General features: G+C 44.9%; 2 protein-coding genes across 4 annotated transcripts in view; both read left to right on the top strand.

The window, feature by feature from the left end:
- LOC119009057 (NACHT, LRR and PYD domains-containing protein 14-like) overlaps positions 1-20,868 on the top strand; it is a 308,098-nt gene that overhangs the window by 90,617 nt on the left and 196,613 nt on the right. The window lies entirely within an intron of this gene.
- Positions 3,258-20,868, top strand: part of LOC119009049 (sodium channel protein type 4 subunit alpha-like) — a 159,284-nt gene continuing 141,673 nt past the window's right edge. For all 3 annotated transcript variants that reach the window (XM_037079965.1, XM_037079963.1, XM_037079964.1), the window contains exon 1: positions 3,258-3,950. The gene's annotated coding sequence lies outside the window, so the exon portion shown is untranslated. The remainder of the gene's footprint in view (positions 3,951-20,868) is intronic.

Here is a 20,868-nt window from a genome sequence, read left to right as displayed (position 1 = left end):
GGTGACTGCTTCCACCTGCAGAGGGCGCTGCAGCACAACGTTTGTCAGATTGATCAGTGATGAAGCTGAACATCACTCTTCTTCTTTAACTTCCTGCTCAACAGATTTATTTATTATCATCATTTCTAAGAATTAGTTTGTAAGTTTAAATGCATCACTGAGCAGATGGAGGATTAAAGTTTGTAAAATGTTAAACAAATCACAGACCGTCGACAAAATATATTGAATTTAGCAGAATTGAAGCTGCTGATGCTTAAAGGTTTGATTTTCTAATTAGAATAAGTAATAAATCAGAGTGTTTAGTGTTAGTGAGGTTTAGATTGAAGTTTAGTCTCTTTCATGCAGCAGAGGAGCTTCTGTTTCTGCTGATTCTGCTGACAAGAGACGATGGAGGTGAAACACAGTAAACTTTGTCTTCTGATGCGTCTGATGGTCGTTTGCTTCTCATGTCGCCTCGTACAGAGACATCAGCATCAGATGGAGACTGTTTTACGCTTTTATTTGCAGATGATACAGGACAGAGTTCATTCAAATATAAGTACAGTGATGCAGACTTCCCAGCATGCATTGTGTTCGAGAGGTGAAACTCTCCGTAGACTTCCGTACGCGATGGAAGCTTCACACGCCGTCAGCTCGTCTGTCAGTCGGTTTGTACAATCTTTGGTTCCACAGTGAGATTTAAGAGTTTGACATCTTCTGCAGCGTTCAGAGCATCACTGGACCAGAACAGGAAGCTGAGACACACGTCATCCAACAGACTCATCACATCTCCTCTGACAAAGCTCAGCAGCTGACACCTTAAAGAGGCTCTACGTAACTGTTGCTGGTCATTTACACGTAGGAATCACTTTTCGTAAGGAGACATGAACAATCAGACCCTCACAGCTCTTTGGTTGCCTGTGAAGGATTGTTGAAGTTGTTTCATTTTTCTCTGTGGATTCGTCTCACAGCGTCTCTCCGCTCTGCTAACAGAGAGCAGCGGCAGCAAATGATCATTCAGAAATGGAGTCAGCGAATATAAACCAAGAACCACCACAAGTGACCCAACAGAAGTGGAGCTAAGTTACTGCACACAAGTATTAATGACAGCCACACATCACAACACGACCAACACAAAACCACGCTGCTGTTCAAAGTAGAAAATGAAGGGAAACAAACTTCACCTGCTTCACCGAAAACCAGGAATCTAGTCAGCTGCAAAACACTGAAGCGTGCGTCCACTCAGGATCGCCAACAGAAACAATACGGTGGTAAATTGTTGAAGTTGCCCAGCAGCGATCTGGTGCAGAGACGACACGACATTTAACACAGAGACAAACTGAACCACCTCATGGACCTTCAGATCCCGGACGAGCCCCCAGCTGTTACTGGGCCTGAAGGAAACCAACCCTGGTCCTCCTCTTCCTGTCCCCCGAGCAGCAGCAGCAGCAGCAGCAGCAGCAGCGACGTGTTTTTAAAAAGCTTTGATTCAAAAACACATTAAACATGCAGTCTGACGGACACACACACACACACACACACACATACACACACTGTAAAATCTCATTTACGTGTGAATAGTTTCTTAAATTGAATAAAATCCAAACCAGGTCTGGTGTGCAGATTATTTTTCCATCTGTGTATAAGAAAGTTAAATATATGTTCACATATGAATCTGTTGTATTTTCCTCCTCACACTGACGGATGTTGAACACTAGGGGGAGACTCTGCTGCTGCTCATGCTGTGGACTCACTGCAGCCAGCAGAGGACCAGTTTTACTACATGCATCTCAGTGCAAAGACAGTTTTCAGATGACAAAATAATATCTTGAAATTAGCTTTTAATAATCACTAACTTCTCTGGACACACAAGCTTAAAGTTTTATAATATATTAATATCATGTTGGGATAATAAAAAGTGTCTTTACAGTCAGTCAACCTTCTTTTCTTACAACTGCTTTTCATTCTGATCTTAAAGGTCCAGTGAGCCAGAACCAGAAATATTCATATTTATGTTTTCATGATTGAATAATTATCTTAAACTACACTAGTGAGAGGCTGATCAGACCTGCTGTCAACATCTGTCCTGAGTGATGTGACACTGATCAGACCACATTCAGAGAAGAAGAAGAAGAAGAAGAAGAAGAAGAAGAAGAAGAAGAAGAAGAAGAAGAAGAAGAAGAAGAAGACACATTAACAGGCAGAGTTCTCTCACTGTGATGTAACTGACATATTTAGTCTCTCACACACACACACCAGTAATACATCATCACCAGACTCCATTAATAAATGTGGTGATTTTAAGAGTTGTTGAGTTGAAACAAACTTTATAACGTAGTGAAACTGTGTCTCTGACAGATTCTGACTCATTGTGTCCTTGTTGTAAATTCAGCATTAAACCAGAAGCTGAAGTTGTTTGTCTCCTTGTAAAAAGTGTCAGTTTGTGGCAGCATGTCTGTACCAGCCTGTCTGCTTCTGTGTCTAAAGTGCTAAAGTCTTACCTGCCAACATTGATCAGCTGTTTGAACACACTGTTTACACTGATTTCACCATTTACACTCCATTTATGAAAGAAGAAACATGTTATTGATCTAAACATGTCACATGTTACAAAGACACTAAACAGGAACAATATAGGCGACTTCTTTGTCCCCGTGGAGAAAGTCCCCAGACTCCCTTAACAAATGTGTCAGTTTAGTGAGTTGTTGAGTTGGAGACACTTTATAAACTCTGTGAAACTCTGTCTCTGACTCATTCTGCATTATTTGGACCTTCTTGTTCATTCAGCAAATGTTCTACATGAACTTCTTTCTGTCTGTGAGTAGAAACATGGAGTCTGTGTGTGAGACTGTGATCAGCAGTCGAGCTGTGTGGAGACATTTGATGTTACTTTGGTTGTTTTTTACATTTTAAATCAGCTCCTCATCTGCTGCAGTTCTTTAATATTTTACTGTGAAGCTCCAGAAATGTTTTGTGTTCTGTGAGACTTCACCTGACGGGAGGGAGGAGCCTGAGACACACACAGCTGGACAGGTGATCAGTACGTGTGTGTGTGTGTGTGTGTGTGTGTGTGCGTGTAGAGGTGCGTGTTTAAAGTGTGTCTCCACTCTGGTGTGTGAACAAGTGTGTGGTTGTGTGTGTGCGCGAGACAAACGTGAATTAGGGCGTAACCTCGCGATACTCTCTCTCTCTCTCTCTCTCTCTCTCTCTCTCTCTCTCTCTCTCTCTCTCCGCGTCCCGGGGCGATCAAGCGGCGGGGATGATGGGAGTCCGGCCGGTCAGTCCTACCGACGCACCGACGCACCGACCCGCAGCTCGACACTCCGGTCCGACGGTGAAAACTTGGCACTTTTCCCGCCTTCACGAGTGAATTTCCTCCTGAAAATCAAAATAAAAGCAACAGCTGGAGCCGAGCAGGACTTTTATTTTGGAGGAGCGTGTTGTTCTTGTTAATTGTCACACCTGAGCAGGATGAGAAGAAACTGAACAGCTGCTCCCGGAGGCGGAGGAGTGTGTTTCTCGGGATTACCGGACGCGGGAGCCGCTCCCGGAGGATTAACAGCGGCTGAAGTTGCGGGAGACGCGGGAGATGCGGGAGGACGCGGGGCGGACGGAGTGAAGCTGCCCGGTGCGCACTTTCCCTCCCCGGCTGGACTGAAGCGCGACAGTCCGCTCCTGCTGCTGGAGGACACTTCATCACTGTCACTGTGCTGGATGTAACAACTAAACCGTCTTCTTCTTCTTCTTCTTCTTCTTCTTCTTCTTCTTCTTCTTCTTCTTCTTCTTCTTCTTCTTCTTCTTTCTTCCAATCACTTTTCCTCTCCGCGCGGAGTTTGTCGCTCATGGATCCGCCGCCGTGCGCCTCCTCTCCGGATGGGCTCGGGCAGCTGTGAGCGGGGCGCGGTGGAGCGGTGATGGTGTGACAGCGACACCAGAACCAACCCGCAGCTTTTAACGCAGGAGTTTCACATGTGAGTACCTGATGGTTTATTATCTCTCTCTCTCTCTCTGTGTGTGTGTGTGTGTGTGTGTGTGTGTGTGTGTGTGTGTGTGTGTGCGGGGATGAACTCTGACCTCTCCCCTCAGTGTCAGGACGGTTTACTGTAACGACACCTGAACGCAACACGCGGTGTGTCGGTGTGGCAGCAGGTGAAGGGGCGCGTGTGGTCGACATGAGGTTAAGATGTGTTGAAGCTGCACTTCACAGCAGACTCGGTGGTGAAAGCAGCTGGTTGTCAGGCGGAGCTGCTTCCTGTGTGCAGGCTGCAGGTCTCAGGTCAGTCTGAAGGATCTTCAGGTGACGCAGGATCCTAAAAGCCACTCCGGCTGTGTGAAGTCCGCCAGCCTCCCCTCCGTCCCTGTTTTCAGCTACTTTCTCCCTCCGGAGACTCAGTTTCCTCTGTTCCTATGCAACCTCCGCTGCTGATCAGCTGAGCCGAGCCGAGCCGTGCCGTGCCACCACTTTCCATTAATTAAGCGGGTGTGTTTATGTGAGGCGGCACACTGCGGCCTGTTTGCGTCTGTGGCACAACTGAAACATTCACATCATGTTCAGCAGAAGCGCGTCTGTACGAACCTTTGTATTAATATTCAGATGAAATCACAGTGATTCTGCTGTGACACACCTGATATGCGTCTGTTTCCTGTTTACCTCCTGGAAGTTTCACCATTTAAATGACAGTAAATCTGCTGATGAACGTTCAGTAACAAAACGGCTAAATATCGTCTTTCCTTCATATCGAAACACTTTCCGTTTATTAACCAGGTCTGATTATATGAGAGAAGATGGATTTGGAGCTGCTGGTTGTGTTTTTTAGGGGATATTTTGTCCTAAATTACAATAATTCTGCTGTGACAGTGACTTAAATGTGTCTGTTTGCTCTTTATCTCCTGTGATTTTCATGATTCTGGTGGAACTTGCAGCTAAACATCGTGTTTCCTTCTGTCTGCTGATATTTGGATGATATTTGGAGGAACTGGAGTGTTTTTCTGTGATGCAGTGATTCAACACAGCTACAAGGAAAAAGACTCTCAGTCGTTCTGGCCTGTTTGCTTCTCTGGCACAACTGTAATATCAGAATAATGTAGAGAAAAAGCACATAAAAAACATTTCCTAATTTTTTTTTTAATGAATATTTGTCTGCTGATCACTTGCATGTGTCTGTTTCCTCGTTATCTCCTGATATTCATGATTTATACGACTGAATTACAGTAATCTGCTGATGAATTTAGACTTCTGGTCGATCGTTTAGTAAAAAAATGACTAAATGTCATTTTTTTTACATCATGTCTTCAGATTAACAGAAAACAAATGACTGTACATTAATTAACCAGGTCTGATTATATAAGAGAAGATAGATTTTGATAGATTTACACAACTGTAATATTCACAGAATATCCAGGAGAAATGTATAAAGAGAAACATTTCAGTATTTTCAATGTTTTTTTTATGATTATTTGTGGTAAATTTACAGTAATTCTGTTGTCAAACGATCTGCTAAAGAGTTTATTGTAATTTTAATAAGACGTTTGGTCGAAGGTTCTGTAACAAACATCGTCCGTCCATCGTGTCCTCTGATCTCACTGATTATTTATTAGATTTCATCATTTTAACATTTATTTTATCCGTGTGTGTGTTTAGTGAAGCGTTCTCCTGTGATCTCCCTCCTCAGTGTTCCCGTCGTGTTGAAAGATATAATATTATATAATTCAGATAAATACTGAAAGATTTCTTTTAAAGATTATTTCTCCTAAATTACAATAATATCTGTTAATGATTGTTTCCTCTGTGTCTCCTGTTAGATTCAGGATTTTGGTCAAATATCGTATTTCCTTCATGTCCTGTGAGATCACCACAGTGTGTGTGTGTGTGTGTGTGTGTGTGTGTGTGTGTGTGTGTGTGTTCATGTTTAGTCAGTTTCAGACTGACTGTACAGATACTGAGTCTGTAGCTGAGTTGTTCAGGACGCTGATTGTTCACTGGAGTTACCTGATGACCTTTGACCTTCTGGATGAAACACACACACACACACACACACACACACACACACACACACACACACACACACACTCTCTCTCTCTGACTGTCTCTGTTTCTTCAGTTTCTCATCCCTCAGTTTGTTTTTTAGTCTATAAAATGTCTGTCAGTGTTTCCCTGAGCATAATATATTCAGGTTACTGTCATCGAGGAGGAAGTTGCCGTTTCTCGGTGCGGTGCATTGTGGGTAATGTAGGCGGCAGCTTTTAAAAGCAGTCCACTCATCCAGCACAGCTCTCTCATCAGACTGCTGAACTCATTATTGACGGTTTAAAAACAGATCGATCAGCAGAACACAGATCTCTCACGTCCTTCTGCCTTCTTAAAACCTGCTGCCTACATTACCCACAATGCAGCTGAACCACTGAGCACACCTTAATGTGCAAAACCTTAAAGTTTCAGTCTGACTCATTTGATTTGTGTGAGAGCTGATCAGTTTCACCAACAGCAGTCAGAATGTGTTGGTTCTTATTTTCTTATTCAAGTCTTCACTATAAATTTGTGTCAACATCTGACGTTTCCTCAGACATTCATCAAAACATTATCTTTAGTGTCTTTCAGTGAAAAACAGGTTTGATCCTGTATTTCACTGACTGAACATGAAGACGTGTCGACAGGCAGTTCAGAGATGAAGGAATCATCAGTTTAATATCAGTTATGGGTGTTTTCTTTACGGATTATTAATCAGAAACCGAACGAGCTTCACGTGATCAAAGAGTCTAAAACAAGCGAGTGAATGACGACGTGATGAAAATAGAACGAAGGTCGTAAACAACAGACTCGTGTCTTTACGGTAAAAACTAACTAAGGTAAAAATCGTTGCGTCTACATTAGTTCTGATTAATTCATTAAAAGTCTGACTTGGTTGTTAGAAGACGACTCACAGCGGCACGTCGTGACCTCTGACCTCTCTGAGGGGAGCGTCAACGTCTCAGCAAAAATACTGTGATGATGTGTGCACCTGAACGCATCACCTGCAATAGCAAGGCAGGGTAGGAGACAAGGAAACAAGGAAGGAAGGGCGTGAGGATGGTTGTTTGGTTTGGTAGATTTGTAAGAAGCTGAACAGACTGTGAGGACGGAGGAGCGATCAGGAGGTCAACAGCATCCTTGACCCTGCGATTCTATCGGCTGCAGGTTCGGTGGCATGTTTACAACCTCAGAGACTTCCTGTCAGCGGCCAAACGCTCTGCCTCCTCAGATCGTCTGCGTCCAGTGAAAGAGACTGAAACGTGTTGAAAGAAAGCGTCTCGGCTCGCTGTCAGACTTCAGGCGGCACCTTTAGCCTCGACGGCGAGGAGAAGCTTCAGACGGACAAAAGAGCCGTTTGTGCTGCTCGAGAGACGAACGAGTCGAGCTGATGAGACGCTTTATGTTTCATATGAAGACCAGCAGCCCGGAGCAGTTAGCAGCTGATCCAGGATCTGCTGCTCCGACACGTTTAAAGAACAATCAGGAGACACGAAGGATTCTTTATTAATACAAGATGCTAATAACAAGCTGCTGAGGCTGATGATCATTTAGAAAATTAAAAGAATATTCTAATATTAAGATAAAGAGAAAAGACTGTGCGGCCTTGAAAAGTTAAAAAGACACAAAGAACACTTTCCAAGTTCTGACCCTGAGTCAGTTTATCAGTTTATATTGATTCGTTGTTTCATATACAGACTCAGAGTCGCTCACAGCTCATTTTCATCTGTAGTTTCTTGTAGATCCACCAACAATTTATCTTTTTTCACCTTTTTACTTTTAAAGAAAAGTCCAGAAACTTATGACCTCATAATGACCCAGTAAAGTAAAATTACCGGTCGACCTTACCTGTTAATTTTGAGGTAACGAGTTTCCTCGATTTGTCAGATTTTACAGTTTGCTGAATGAAAAAAAAAGCTAAAAAACCATAAACATTTTTAGGTTTTATGTTCAGTGTTCAGGGTGCCAGTAATTATGTCGCACATGCGCCTGAATCTGTAAGTATGACTGAACATTTTCAAGTGGAGATTAATCAAATTCACCTTTTCCTGCTGAATTTGTGCCAAACAACACCAGACACAGTGTTTCACTGTCAGTGTTTTTTTTTTTTTTGTATCTGTCTGAAACGATCAGCTGATCACTGCATGTGTCTGTTTCCTCGTTATCTCCTGTGAGATTCATGATTTAAGTGACAGTAATTCTGCTGTAACGACGATCTGCTGTTGAATTTAGACTTCTGGTCAAACGTTCAGTAAAAAAACGACCAAATATCGTTTTTTACTTCATGTCTTCAGATTAACAGAAGAACAATGACTCACTTTATATTAATCAACCAGGTCTGATTATATAAGAGATGGAAATATTTGATAAAAACTGGATATTTAGATGAGAAGTCGTCCGTGTGCAGCTGCGTCATGGCGGCAGTACCGGGCGCTGCTCCAGCCGTGTTTGTGGCCAAATCGTTCATCTGAAGACGAAATAAAAGTGAACTGGAGCAGACGCAGCGTTGTATTTTTGCAGAAACCCACTTCACAGCATTTGTCCTGCTGATGTGTTGGCGTTCTTCCTGGCGGTTTGGTTTGGTCGCTCGCCGACACCGAGCTCGCTGGACCTGAAACCTGTCGTCAGCCAGAAACTGATCAGGTGAACCAGTCGTCGATTTCCTCCCCTTTTCCTTCAAACGACTAACCGATTGAATCGCTGGGAGGTTTGACGTGACGCACGTCTGAACGTTCTCACCTCACCGCGGTGATGTGACGGGGTGTGACATCACGGAGGGGCGTGGCCACAGCTCGAGAAACGTTCAGGCAGACGTGATTCTCGGTGGGCTGAAGCTCGGCAGTCGCTGCAGTGTCAACACCTCCACACGGCTCAGCAGCCCTCCAACAGGTGCACCGCCTGCCTCGCATGCATTACATTTGTGTGTGTGTGTGTGTGTGTGTGTGAGAGTGTGAGAGTGTGTGTGTGAGAGTGTGTGTGTGAGAGTGTGAGAGTGTGTGTGTGAGAGTGTGTGTGTGAGAGTGTGTGTGTGTGTGTGCCTGCCTACGTGAGCCCATGGGTGTCCAAACCCATATTTGGTGTGTCTACTTGTGTGTAGGTAATGATGTGTGTGTGAGAGAGTGTGTGTGTGTGTGTGTGTGTGCGCCCCTCACGGTGTTGTGCTGTTTGTTCAGTGTTGGAGCAGCAGGCCTGACCTTTCCTGTGCCGGCGCTGAGACAACACGAGCTGCTGTTTGACGGACGAGGCGGCGCGGTGTCTCTCCGCGCTGACATCAGTCCTGCAGGCTGAAACCAGCTTCCTGCTTATTATCTGCAACCTTTTGTGCAGTAAAGGCACCGCATGAAACCCGAGAGCGGCTCTATAGCTTTTTATCACAGAGGTTCAAAAAAGAAACCCTCCCGAGCGCCGACAATCCAGCGCCCGCCGTTTGCTTTCAATTCATTTCCTCTTTGTGATTCTTGGGTTTGTTGTCACAGCTATTAACTCCCATGAAAGACTCGGGCGTTCTTGTTCGTGTCCCGTGAAATAAACGCGGTCGTCGCAGCCATTATATGAAGGTCGGACAAGCCCCGCCCACTTTCACTGGGTTATTAAGGGCCTGTCTGTCTGTGAACACGGCCGTCAAACAGCCTCTTCTTTTGACACTACAGTCCCTCGAGTGTACAGCGTTGGACATGGACCTTCCGTCTTCCTTCCTTCTTTTTCTTCTTCATTCCATCTTCCCTCTTCCTCTTCTTTCCTACTTCTTCCTTTTTACTTCTTCCTTCTTCTTCCCGCTTTCTTCTTCCTCTTCTGTCTTTCTTCTTCCTTTCTTCTTACTTCCTTATCCCTTCCTCTTATTTCTTCCCTTTTACTTCTTTGTTCTTCCTTTTTCTTCCTCTTCTTCCTGCTCCTTCCTCTTCCTTCTTTTTCTTTCTTCCTCTTTACATCTTCACACTACATTCTCTCAAGTGTACAACATCTGTACACTTGAGGAAATGTGTAGTGCCAAAGGAAAAGGCTGTTTGTTGGCACCAAAAACGTTAAAAACATGGCGTACACTTAAACGGATGTTGATAATTTTAGGTGGCTAAAATGTGTTGCTCATCACAACGGGCCTCGAACAAAGAGAGTGAACAAGGTGAGAGGAAACAGGACAGGAAAGAGGAAAAGAAGACGGGACTAAAACAGTGAAAGAGGAAGGAAAGAGGGACAACGTGAAGTAAACAGATGAGGCACAGGTCCAGTGTGATCCGGTCCAGTTTACCCAGCAGGACCACCTGAGCCCGGGCCCGGCAGCTTCAGACGGAGGGCGGTGACTCAGCGCGTCACGCAGCTTCTCTCTGGTGAAGCTGAGTCAGGACGGACAGATCTGCTTTAATCTCAGTGATCCTCTCACAGCGCTGACACTTTAATTATCTGTTATTCTGTTAAAGCAGCTCGCAGAAAGACTCTTACAGCGACGCTTCCTCGTCTCACCGGCCAAATGTGGAGAGACGTCGCAGTCAGCAGAGTGTCAGGAGTTAAGACTCGCTTCATCCGGCTGCTATTGATCCGCCGCAGCCACAGACATCTGTAAGGAAAGTTCGATTTCATATCTGTGGAAGAAACTTCTTCCTCCTTCCTTTTTACTTCTTCTTCCTCTTCTTCCTACGCCCTTCCTTCTTTCCCCCTCTTTATTTCTTCTTCCTTTTTCCTTCACTTCTTCCTTCTTCCTCCTTCCTTCATTCTACCTCTTCTTTCTTCCTTCCTTCTTCACTCTTCCTTCCTTCGTCCTCCTTCCTTCTTTCCTCTTCCTCCTCTTTCTTACCTCCTTCTTCCTTTTTATTCCTCTTCTTCCTATGCCCTTCCTACTTTCTTCCTCGTTATTCCTTCTTCCTTCTATCTTCTTCTTCCTTTTTCCTTCCCTCTTCCATCTTCTTCCTTCCTTTTGTCTTTTTCCTCTTCTTTCTTCCTTTTTATTCCTCTTCTTCCTTCGTCCTTATTTCTTCCTGCTTCTTTCTTCCTTCTTCTGTCCTTCTTTCTTTCTTTCTTTCTTTCTTTCTTTCTTTCTTTCTTTCTTTCTTTCTTTCTTTCTTTCTTTCTTTCTTCCTCCTCTATACTCCAGTACAAATACTACAGTACAGTATTGTAGGATTTGAGTTTTTAGTAAAAAGTGAGACTCAGTTTCATGTAACATTGTATTTCCGTGTGTTTGACGTCAGAACTCACGTGACGGAGCTGCTTCCTGTTTCTTTACATTACCGTGAATCTGTTGAATCATCTTGGTGTTAACTTAAACACACTGACGGTTTCCACTGAAGTGTTTTCTCTGTACAGAATTAAAGGATAAAGCAGAAGTGCTCGTGTTAAATATCAGACCTTCTGAACACGCCGAGCCTCAAACAAACAAACAGTGATTTCTCTTCAGTCGCGCTCTGAGGCAGCTGCAGCGGTGAGTCATGGGAAGTAAAATACCAAAGAGCAGCATGTGTCAGCTTTAATAGAAGTCCGACGGTCAACGCTTTACTTAAGTGAGTGTTCGAGGCGACATGAGGCCGCTGACAGAAGAACAAAGAGACGCCGCCTGAACCGACGGCAGAATTATACAATCTGAGAGAAATCCTGATGATTCCTGTCAGACAGCGAGAGGAAGGACGCAGGACGAAACACCTGCCTGTTTTATATTTCTGACACATTTTTCAGGTGCGTCACACCTTTAAACTCCTGTTGTTCACTGGAAACAACAAAACAGCTGACATTAATATTTCCTCTGCAGGTCGTTCAGTGTCGGTGAGGCAGAAGAACATGAAACACTTGTTAAATATTCAGCCTGTTATTGTGTCGCGTTATAAACACATTTATTAATAATATTTTCAATCATTAAATTTATCTCAAACTATTTTATAATCAGTCAGTTTAAGTAATTTTATTTAGGGTTTTGATTTTTGGGAAACAGTTTTCAAAATGTTATAAATGAAACAACTTATTTAGTAACTGGTAAAATGATTGACTGCTGAATGAAAAATGTTTTTCATTAATTGCAGCTCTTGTGAATAACATTTCTCAAACTTCACAGTAAAGATAACAGATGGATTGATAAGAAATGATTTAATAGACTCAAAGTAACTTTAACCAGCCGACAAAGACAAAAAGGCAAAAAGACAAAAAGGTGATTGCATGAAGCGTGACATCATCAGCTTCCTCCACCTCCAGCGCTGCGAGCAGCCGCCGGCATGAAGGTCAAAGGTCAGGGGTCACGGTGTGATGTCATCAGGTGTGATGGAGAGGTGTTGTGGAAGTTTTTCAGCTGATTTACCTCCAAGTGTCTGAGAGCGTAAATCAAACGCACCTCGAGTCGGCCGCATGCCTCCACGTCTGCGAGACGATTGGCCAGGGTGTGTGTGTGTGTGTGTGTGTGTGTGTGTGTGTGTGTGTGTGTGTCTCTGTCTGTGTGTCTGTACATATGTAACAGTCTGTTTGTCTGGAGTGAGACTGGTGACAGAAAATTCCTCCATCTTTTCATTAGTGAGTGTGTGTGTGTGTGTGTGTGTGTGTGTGTGTGTGTCTGCATGTTATAGTTTATTGCCTCGGAGGTGCAGGGCAGCGATATCAATCACACTCTGTGGATGTGTCTGCTTCTCAATCATCACAAAATCATTGAAATGTACAACACACACACACACACGCACACGCACGCACGCACGCACACACACACACACACACACACACACACACACACCTGTTCGTCAGGATCACCACCCTGTGCTTTGGGACCAGAACTCTCAGCGGTAACCATAGCAACAGCAGAACCATAGCGACCAGTGTCACCATCAGCAGCGGGCCCGGCGGACTCTTTCCTCAATGTGGGAGCCGCGGTGAATAATTTTGGATGAGTGTGGCGGCGGCGGCGGCGGCGGTGAAGTCGACCATGTTTGTTTTGATTACAGTGGAGACTTTGGGGTTTTCTCCACTTTAAATGAAGTTCAGTCACTTCAGTAACTTCACTCTTTAATCCTGTCGGGTCCAAATCAGACGGGCTGAACTTAAAGACATCAGGCTGCTGCTCCTCAGAACCAGAGCTGCCGTCCAATCACAGAAACTTGGGACGATATTATTAATTTTAATTGATTATCTGGTAATGTGACGAGTGCAGACTCATCAGAACAAACATGAGTGATGTTACATCCGTACGTTAGGGGTTAGAAAACTTCTTGTTTGGATTAAAATACGTGTTTCAGACACCCGATCACGCTGCAGGTCAAACACCAGATTATGTCAACCAACAAAAGACAACAAATATTTTCATCAAATATATCTGGTGTTGGTCTCCAAGTCCACGACTGGAGATGGCCGAGGTCCCATGAAAAAAACCAAACAGATTTTGTCATCACAAATACAGCTTGATGTGAATTCAGGTGACATAAATCTGGTTTTCGTTGTCACAAACATGGCGAGAAAAGTCCCAAGTTCTCCAAAAAGAAGAAGAACACCTTATATTGTCGGCAGAAACACGACCTGAGCTGATCCGACTTCCTGGAGGAAAAAAAAGGAACAGCCGCCAAACATTGAAATCGTCCCCAGGTGTCGATAAAAGATCCAGTGGTGTCACACTTAGAAATACCAAACACAGACTCACACTGCGGTCGCCTGTTCGACAGCCTTGTTACCTGTTGTTGTTACCTGTTGGGTTTACGTCTGCTTCCCCGTGAGCTCGTCTCTCACCTCAACTGAGTCCAACAACAAATAACACACTGGATTTTATCTCGTGTCATTTTTACTTTCTGAACTCGCAGAATTTACAGTGACAGATTTACACACACACACACACACACACACACACACACACACACACACACACACACACACACACACACTCTGTCGACCTTGGAGACAGTTCGTCTGTCTCATGATTTATCAGAGACACACAAAGTCACTTGACCTCCTCCACCTGTTCAACCTCCTCCACCTGCTTCATCTGTTCCCCCTCCCAGACCACACCCACTACAGACCACGCCCCCATACAAACCATGGCCCATATAGACCACGCCCCCCGCAGACCACAGAGGAGTTCAAAAAGAAGCAACATGGCTGCCAAACACACCAGTGCAGATTTAAAAAAAAAAACACCTGAAGACGTTTCCAGACACGTTTGTGGAGACCAAAGAGTATTTTAATCCGAACTGTGATGTTTTCTAATCCCAGTCAGAGCATCAGTACCGAGCTGTGATGGCAGACAAACAGGAGAGAAATGTTCAGATTGAACTCATTTGTAGTTTTACAGAAACACACTGAGCTAACATTTGTTCTGGAGGTCCGGTTGGGATATTAAGCAGAAATAATCAGGATGAAAATACATTTATTACAAGTCTGAAGTGAATTGTGGGTTGAGATGTTCTCAGCAGTGACGTACAGATGAAACACCTCGTGAACATGAAACTGCTGCTTGAAATGCCTGACAAGACGCAATGCATTCTGGGCCGGCTGGGTACGAGGAGGCAGCTGATTGTTTGTTTGTAAACAAATACGAATTGTAATAAAATGATATTTATGAGGCGGGAAGCAGCAGGGCTGATGGGAAATGTGGTCTCAGTGTGCAGGGCGCGAGCAGCGCTGGTCTCTGTGGGTTTCCAGTCGTCATCATCATCAGTCGGCAGCTGAAACATTAAATGTGACTCAGATCTGCTGATGATTAAAATCGAGGCTTGTTGCAGTAAATCAGCGCTGCTCTCCTCTCAGCAGCAGGCCGGCATTTTAAAACTCTCTGCAGCTGGTGATTTATTCTGACGACGGGCGGCCATGTCAAAGACCTCCGTCTCCCTCTCTCCCCGCCGCCTCGCCGTCCTCACCTGTCTCTTCATTTACCGTCTTTGTGCTTTTCTGCGTCTTTTACTTTCACGTCCTTCAGGCTTCCTCCGTCTCTCTCTGACTCACTGTCCTCAGTCCATCGCTCAACACCAATGTTCAGACCAGGTATAAACGTCTGACCTGAGTGATCTGATCACAGCTGGACAGCTCGAAGTACAGGTGTGACTACAATTGAGCTGTGAAGAGAGTGGAGAGGAGAAGGAACCACAGCAGCACCAGACTCCATTAACAAATGTGTCAGTTTAGTGAGTTGTTGAGTTGGAGACACTTTATAAACTCTGTGAAACTCTGTCTCTGACTCATTCTGCATTATTTGGACCTTCTTGTTAATTCAGCAAATGTTCTACATGAACTTCTTTCTGTCTTTGAGTAGAAACATGGAGTCTGTGTGTCTCGGTGATGGACGGGTGTATCTGCATACAGAGCAGGTGTGAACTGATGGAGCTGTCCAGTTTGATCCGATCATTCTGTTCTGACACGTTTCTGAAAGTCGCCTCACATTTAAATACATTTCTTTTCATCTGAGGCCAAATTAACATGAAGTCAACGGAGGGAGAAATCAGGTGAAGAGAGAAAGATTCATTGTGTTGTTCTCTCTCTTCTTCATGTCCATGAGATTGTGTCAGATGTTAGTTTGAATGTGGAGGAGCTGTGAATGAGATTTTACACATTATAAACTAAATGAATCATTTCATGAAGATCTGAAACACATGAAAGGGGATTTTCTGTCCACAAACACAAAGTGAGGGCGGAGGATTTGTTGGAGATGAGTAAAGTGTAATTAATGTCGTGCAACAGAGACTTCTGGACGTTGCTCCTTATTTATTTTCCAAACCTTGAAAAAACACGCGACCAGAGTTTTGTTGGGAAGTTTTAGACTGTCTTAATGCAAATTTTATTTTACTGACATTTCAATGAGTTAACTGTGAGAGGACAGTTATATTCCATCTCCCAAAACACTGTAGAACAACAGAAAAGCTTTATTATACAGGAGAAATTACATTTAAATACAATTAAACATGGCGGAAATACACATTATCAGAATTCTGTCAGTTAGATTTTATTGTATAAAGAAGAAGAAAATCTTATATATTTATATGTAATGAAAAAAGAAATGTTATATTCACTGTATCGTTATTGTGTTTTACTGTATTTAATTAATACAGTAAAATGCTGTAAAATTACAGGTTTGTCTTCCTCTTCGTCTCTCTGCTGCACTATTACGATAAACTCTGATCACAGCAACAGTCATGAAGGAAAAGTGCTCATAAAAACAATCGGATGTTTTATACTGCAGTATGCTGGTGGTGCTGGTGGTGCTGGTGGTGCTGGTGGTACTGGTGGTGCTGGTAGTGCTGGTGGTGCTGGTGGTACTGGTGGTGCTGGTGGTGCTGGTGGTACTGGTGGATCGTCTTGCCTGTAATGCTGTCGATCTGTTCTTTGGTATTCTGAGGCTCCTGTTCTCGTCCCCTGCAGAGGACCGCTGTCCCTGCTGGCTCCCGTTCAGACTCAGGGACGACCGCCAGGCGCCCGCCAAGCTGCCGGTCTGGTTTTGGCCCGCGGTCGATCCATTTCTTTTCTGGCGGCTCCCCAGCCGTCATTTGGAGTCCTAAAGAGGACTTCCAGGTGATGTCAGCGACCCGGCTGGCAGCCATGATGGAGCTCCTGCGAACAGCTGATTGTGTTTCAGTAGAAAAACATCCTGTAGCTCAGGGTGGAGGTGCGGCTGGAGCGTATCCCAGCATGCACTGCATGAAAGGCAGGGAGACAGCGAGGACGGGTCCGTCAGACAATGTTCTGCTCCAGGATCAGTGACGGGCTGCTGTGCTCGGAGAGGTCCGATATTCTCTCAGACTGCGGTTCTGGTTCTGCTCACAGCTGACCTGCTGGACTGTGACTGCATCAGGCTGACTGTACTACAGTACGATTACCACTGAAACTCTATTTTCCTCTTCTGATGATACTTCTACTGTTCTTCTACTGCAGTTGGCCTGCAGAATGCATCCTTTTCATTGAGTTTACTGCAGTATTTGAACATCGCAGTATTTGAACATGGTAGTTTTTGTACATGGCAGTTCTGCCTCCTGGTCTGACCTCGGTCTGTGTTCTGGTGTCGCGTCGCCTCTCGACCTCGCCGTCTGAAGACGCGGAGGAGGAAACCTTCAGCTGTCGACGGGCGCAGTGAAGCGAAGATGACATCACTTCCTGCTGCGGTCTGCGAGTCAGATTAAAAATAAAAACAGCGACAAAATAAAGAATTAACAGCAGCCTCTCTGGAGCTTCAGCAGGGAGGAGGTAACACGAAGAGACGTGTGTGTGTGTGTGTGTGTGTGTGTGTGTGTGTGTGTGTGTGTGTGTGTGTGTGTGTGTGTGTGTGTGTGTGTGTGTATGTGTGTGTGTGTGTGTTGTACCTCTCTGTTGTGACCCTGGAGACCTGACCACCAAATTGAAAAAACATGACTGCAGGAATAAAACATTAGACAGAAAAACTGGAGGAAAATTGGACAGAATTTAAATCTGTTCCTGTTTTTCCTTCTTTTAGATTTTCATGTGAAAGTAATCCGACATAAAGTAATTCAGCAAAATGAAACTCAGACCAACACGAGACAGTCAGAGCGACTCTGCACAAACACAATGTGGAGAAAATAAATAGTGCTGGCTTGTCACCGCACGTCTCTCTGTCCTTGTTGGTGGTGATAAACAGCCTTCAGCTGGTGGCGTGTGTGTGTGTGTGTGTGTGTGTGTGTGTGTGTGTGTGTGTGTTGGGGGTGAGGGGATGGAGTCACGGGGTCGATCCCAGGTCGGTGGAGGGTCCTCGGGGTTAAGCTCGCTCGCTGTCCCTCAGGACCAGAATAAGCTGCTGGTGGTTCATAGCAAGAAAAACATTAGCATTTATTGATTGAAGCAGCGAGCTAACATGCTAACCAGCTGACCAGCACACACACACACACACACAGAAGGAATGTGAGGATGTGTCCAGCTGATTGGACTGAACCTGATCAGCAGGATAAATGTCGACAGTGTTTGTTACCACGAACAACGAACACATTGAAAGATCTTTAGGTTAAACTTCCTGTGTTATGTTGGGGCAGCTGTGTGCTTACAGTCTGGTTATTGTTTGGAAAATATCATGCTATGTGTTAAATTAACTGAATATGTCGCCACAAACGACATGAAGGACAAACGATCACCTGGTTCGTTAACTTCCAACTGATAACTGTGGCGACCGGGCGGCAGCAGTGTGAGGATGAGAAGAACAACACGTGTTTGTGTCCATACGATGTGTCTCTGTCAGCGAGGGATGTTTCTGATCTGATGATCAGTCTGTCAGCTGTGTGTGTGTGTGTGTGTGTGTGTGTGTGTGTGTGTGTGTGTGTGTGTGTGTGTGTGTGTGTGTGTTGATGTTGAATCTCACTTCAGAAAACGACTGTGGATGATCAGAGATGATGAACTGAGAGAGAAAGAGATCGATAGCAGACTGCCATGTGATAGACAAGGCTACTGTGAGTGTGTGTGTGTGTGTGTGTGTGCGCGCGTCTGTGTGTGTGTGTGTTGTAAAGTGTCCTTGGGGCTCCTGTGCAGCTTCATCTGTTTACTGGTTCAACAGCAGCCTGAACAGACAGGAAACAGTCAGTCAGACACTCCAGAGTCCTGCACATAATCCATCAGCTCTCTTACAGGCTGCTGACACGGCCTTGTATCACTACAGAGTGTGTGTGTGTGTGTGTGTGTGTGTGTGTGTGTGTGTGTGTGTGTGTGTGTGTGTGTGTGTGTGTGTGTGTGTGTGTGTGTGTGTGTGTGTCTGCATAGAAGGAAAGAAAACAGTGTAAGCGAGGCGAGAGGCTGTGTGAGGGCCGAGGAGAGCGCAGCGTCTGTTTATTTGAATAAAATGAATGAATGCGGCTGGTGAAGCTGCTGCGATGTGTCACATGATCCGTTCTCACTGTTCAGTCTGTGGAGCGATTCGCACGTTGTTTCCTGTTTCCGTCCGTCCAGGTGAAGTGTCGTCGTCCACAGAACAGTTCTGTTGCAGCGTTCTGCTGAACAACTGAAGCAGCTGAGACTTGATTTAAAACATCAGATGAACAGCTCATCTGCAGCAGAGAACACATCATAACCTGATCTCAGACCAGATTTACACCTTTATTAAAGCCACTCAGCTAAGTGTTAGCATGCAGCTCGAGCTAAATGAATCAGTCAGCTCCACTAAAAGCAACATGACAATCAGCGTCCAGCGTCTAACTCAGTAACCCCGTGTAGTGATTCAGCATCTGCTCCTCCTACAGTAGATGTTAGCTGCAGCTCAGGATGTGCTGCCGCTAACATCTACTGTAGAGGTTGAGTTGTGAAGCTCGTCCTGGTCTCGACGTCACCGTCCTTCGTTTACAGAGCAGTCGGGTCGTCACGTTCTCCACGACTGTGATGCTTCCTGCAAACAACGACAGACAAATGGTGGCGCTGCGTTTACCTTCTGCACGACTGTGCTGGCGAGGTCGGCCGGACGGTTACTGGATGTAACTCTGGTTCTATGATGGAGATCTGCAGCTGCTCGTCACCATCAAAACTCTGAACGTTTAAATTTAAATTGATGTTTGAATCTTTACAGACACATCTGAATAAAAGCACTGGAGTGTGTGTGTGTGTGTGTGTGTGCGTGTGTGTGTGTGTGTTGTCCTGATAGGAGCTGATTTAATCAGCCACGAGGGACGACAGTGAGAAGAACAAGAGAACAGCATGACACACACACACACACACACACACACACACACACACACACACACACACACACACACAGAGAAAGAAAGAATAACAGAATTGAAGAGACAAGGTGGAGGAGGAGAGAGACTCAAACAGGATAAATCTAACTGGGTCGCAGTGTGTGTGTATGTGTGTGTGTGTGTGTGTGTGTGTGTGTGTGTGTGTGTGCGTGTGTGTGTGTGTGTGTGCGTGTGTGTGTGTCAGGCAGGCAGAATCAATAGAAAGCCTATTAAACTGATCAGCGTCACGCCAGGTTTGTGACGAGAGTAGAAGAGAACACACACACACACACACACACTCTGCTCCACCTCTCTCTGTCTCTTCTTCTGTGGTTCTGTCCATCGTTACCTCCTCATGTTGTCGGACCTTCGCTCGGCCCGCGGGCTGCTGGTCGGGACGTTTCCTTCTTCAGAATCTTCCTGCCGACTTTGATTTTTCTCGCTCCATGTTTGAACGATTTCTTTCTCCACAACTCGTCAGAAGAATGTGTAATTAACTCACCGGGATACATGAGTCGTTTCATATCAGTTGGTAAAATACTTCAGATGAGACAAGAGGAATAAATACTTATTTCAAAAAATAGCTTTCCATCACTTCGTGGTCCTGATGAGTCGTCACGGCGATCGTGACTCTAACAGAGACGAGCTCCTTCTCAGGTTCATGATTTAATTGTGGGTCATTTGATTGTGAGAATTGAGAATCATCATGTTTTTAAGGTTTCCACAGTGATCCAGTCTGAACATCCACAGGTTCACTGCTAACAGGAAGTGCTAACAGGAAGTGCTAACAGCTGATTCTGCAATGTTTTAATTAATTTTGGAGTTTTTATTCATGTCTTGGTGGTTTAAGTCTGCAGCTCCTTCAGTTGTTTAGCAGAATGCTGCACCTCTGTTTGACTGTGAAGCTCCGGAGTCACAGTGCAGATGACTTCTTGCCGTTTAACTTTCAACAATAGCAGGATGTGTATAACTAAGTCCACTGACTCAGGTCCTGTACCCGGGTACAGTTTGCAGGAACAACACAGGTCCTGGTCTCCTGCTGGTTCTTTAGGTTGACCTGCTGGCGTCACCAACAGTGTCAGCGAGGAGTAAACGAGGTGTCGTTAGCAACACCTTCCTGAAGCTCTGAACTGGTCTGATCGAACGTTTCCCTCCTTCAGTTTTGTCTCCCTCTCTCCTGTCGTAGCAGTCAGTCAGACTGTGACGGCTGCGGTCGATTTACAGCCTCCTCCACTATCTGCTGCAGAAGTAGAGCAGAATGGATGGTGTGTGTGTGTGTGTGTGTGTGTGTGTGTGTGT

The sequence above is a fragment of the Acanthopagrus latus genome, chromosome 19, assembly GCF_904848185.1.
Source record: "Acanthopagrus latus isolate v.2019 chromosome 19, fAcaLat1.1, whole genome shotgun sequence".
Classification (NCBI taxonomy): domain Eukaryota; kingdom Metazoa; phylum Chordata; class Actinopteri; order Spariformes; family Sparidae; genus Acanthopagrus; species Acanthopagrus latus.
The sequence above is the reverse complement of the archived record's forward strand: the minus strand, read 5'-3'. Positions and strand labels throughout refer to the sequence as shown.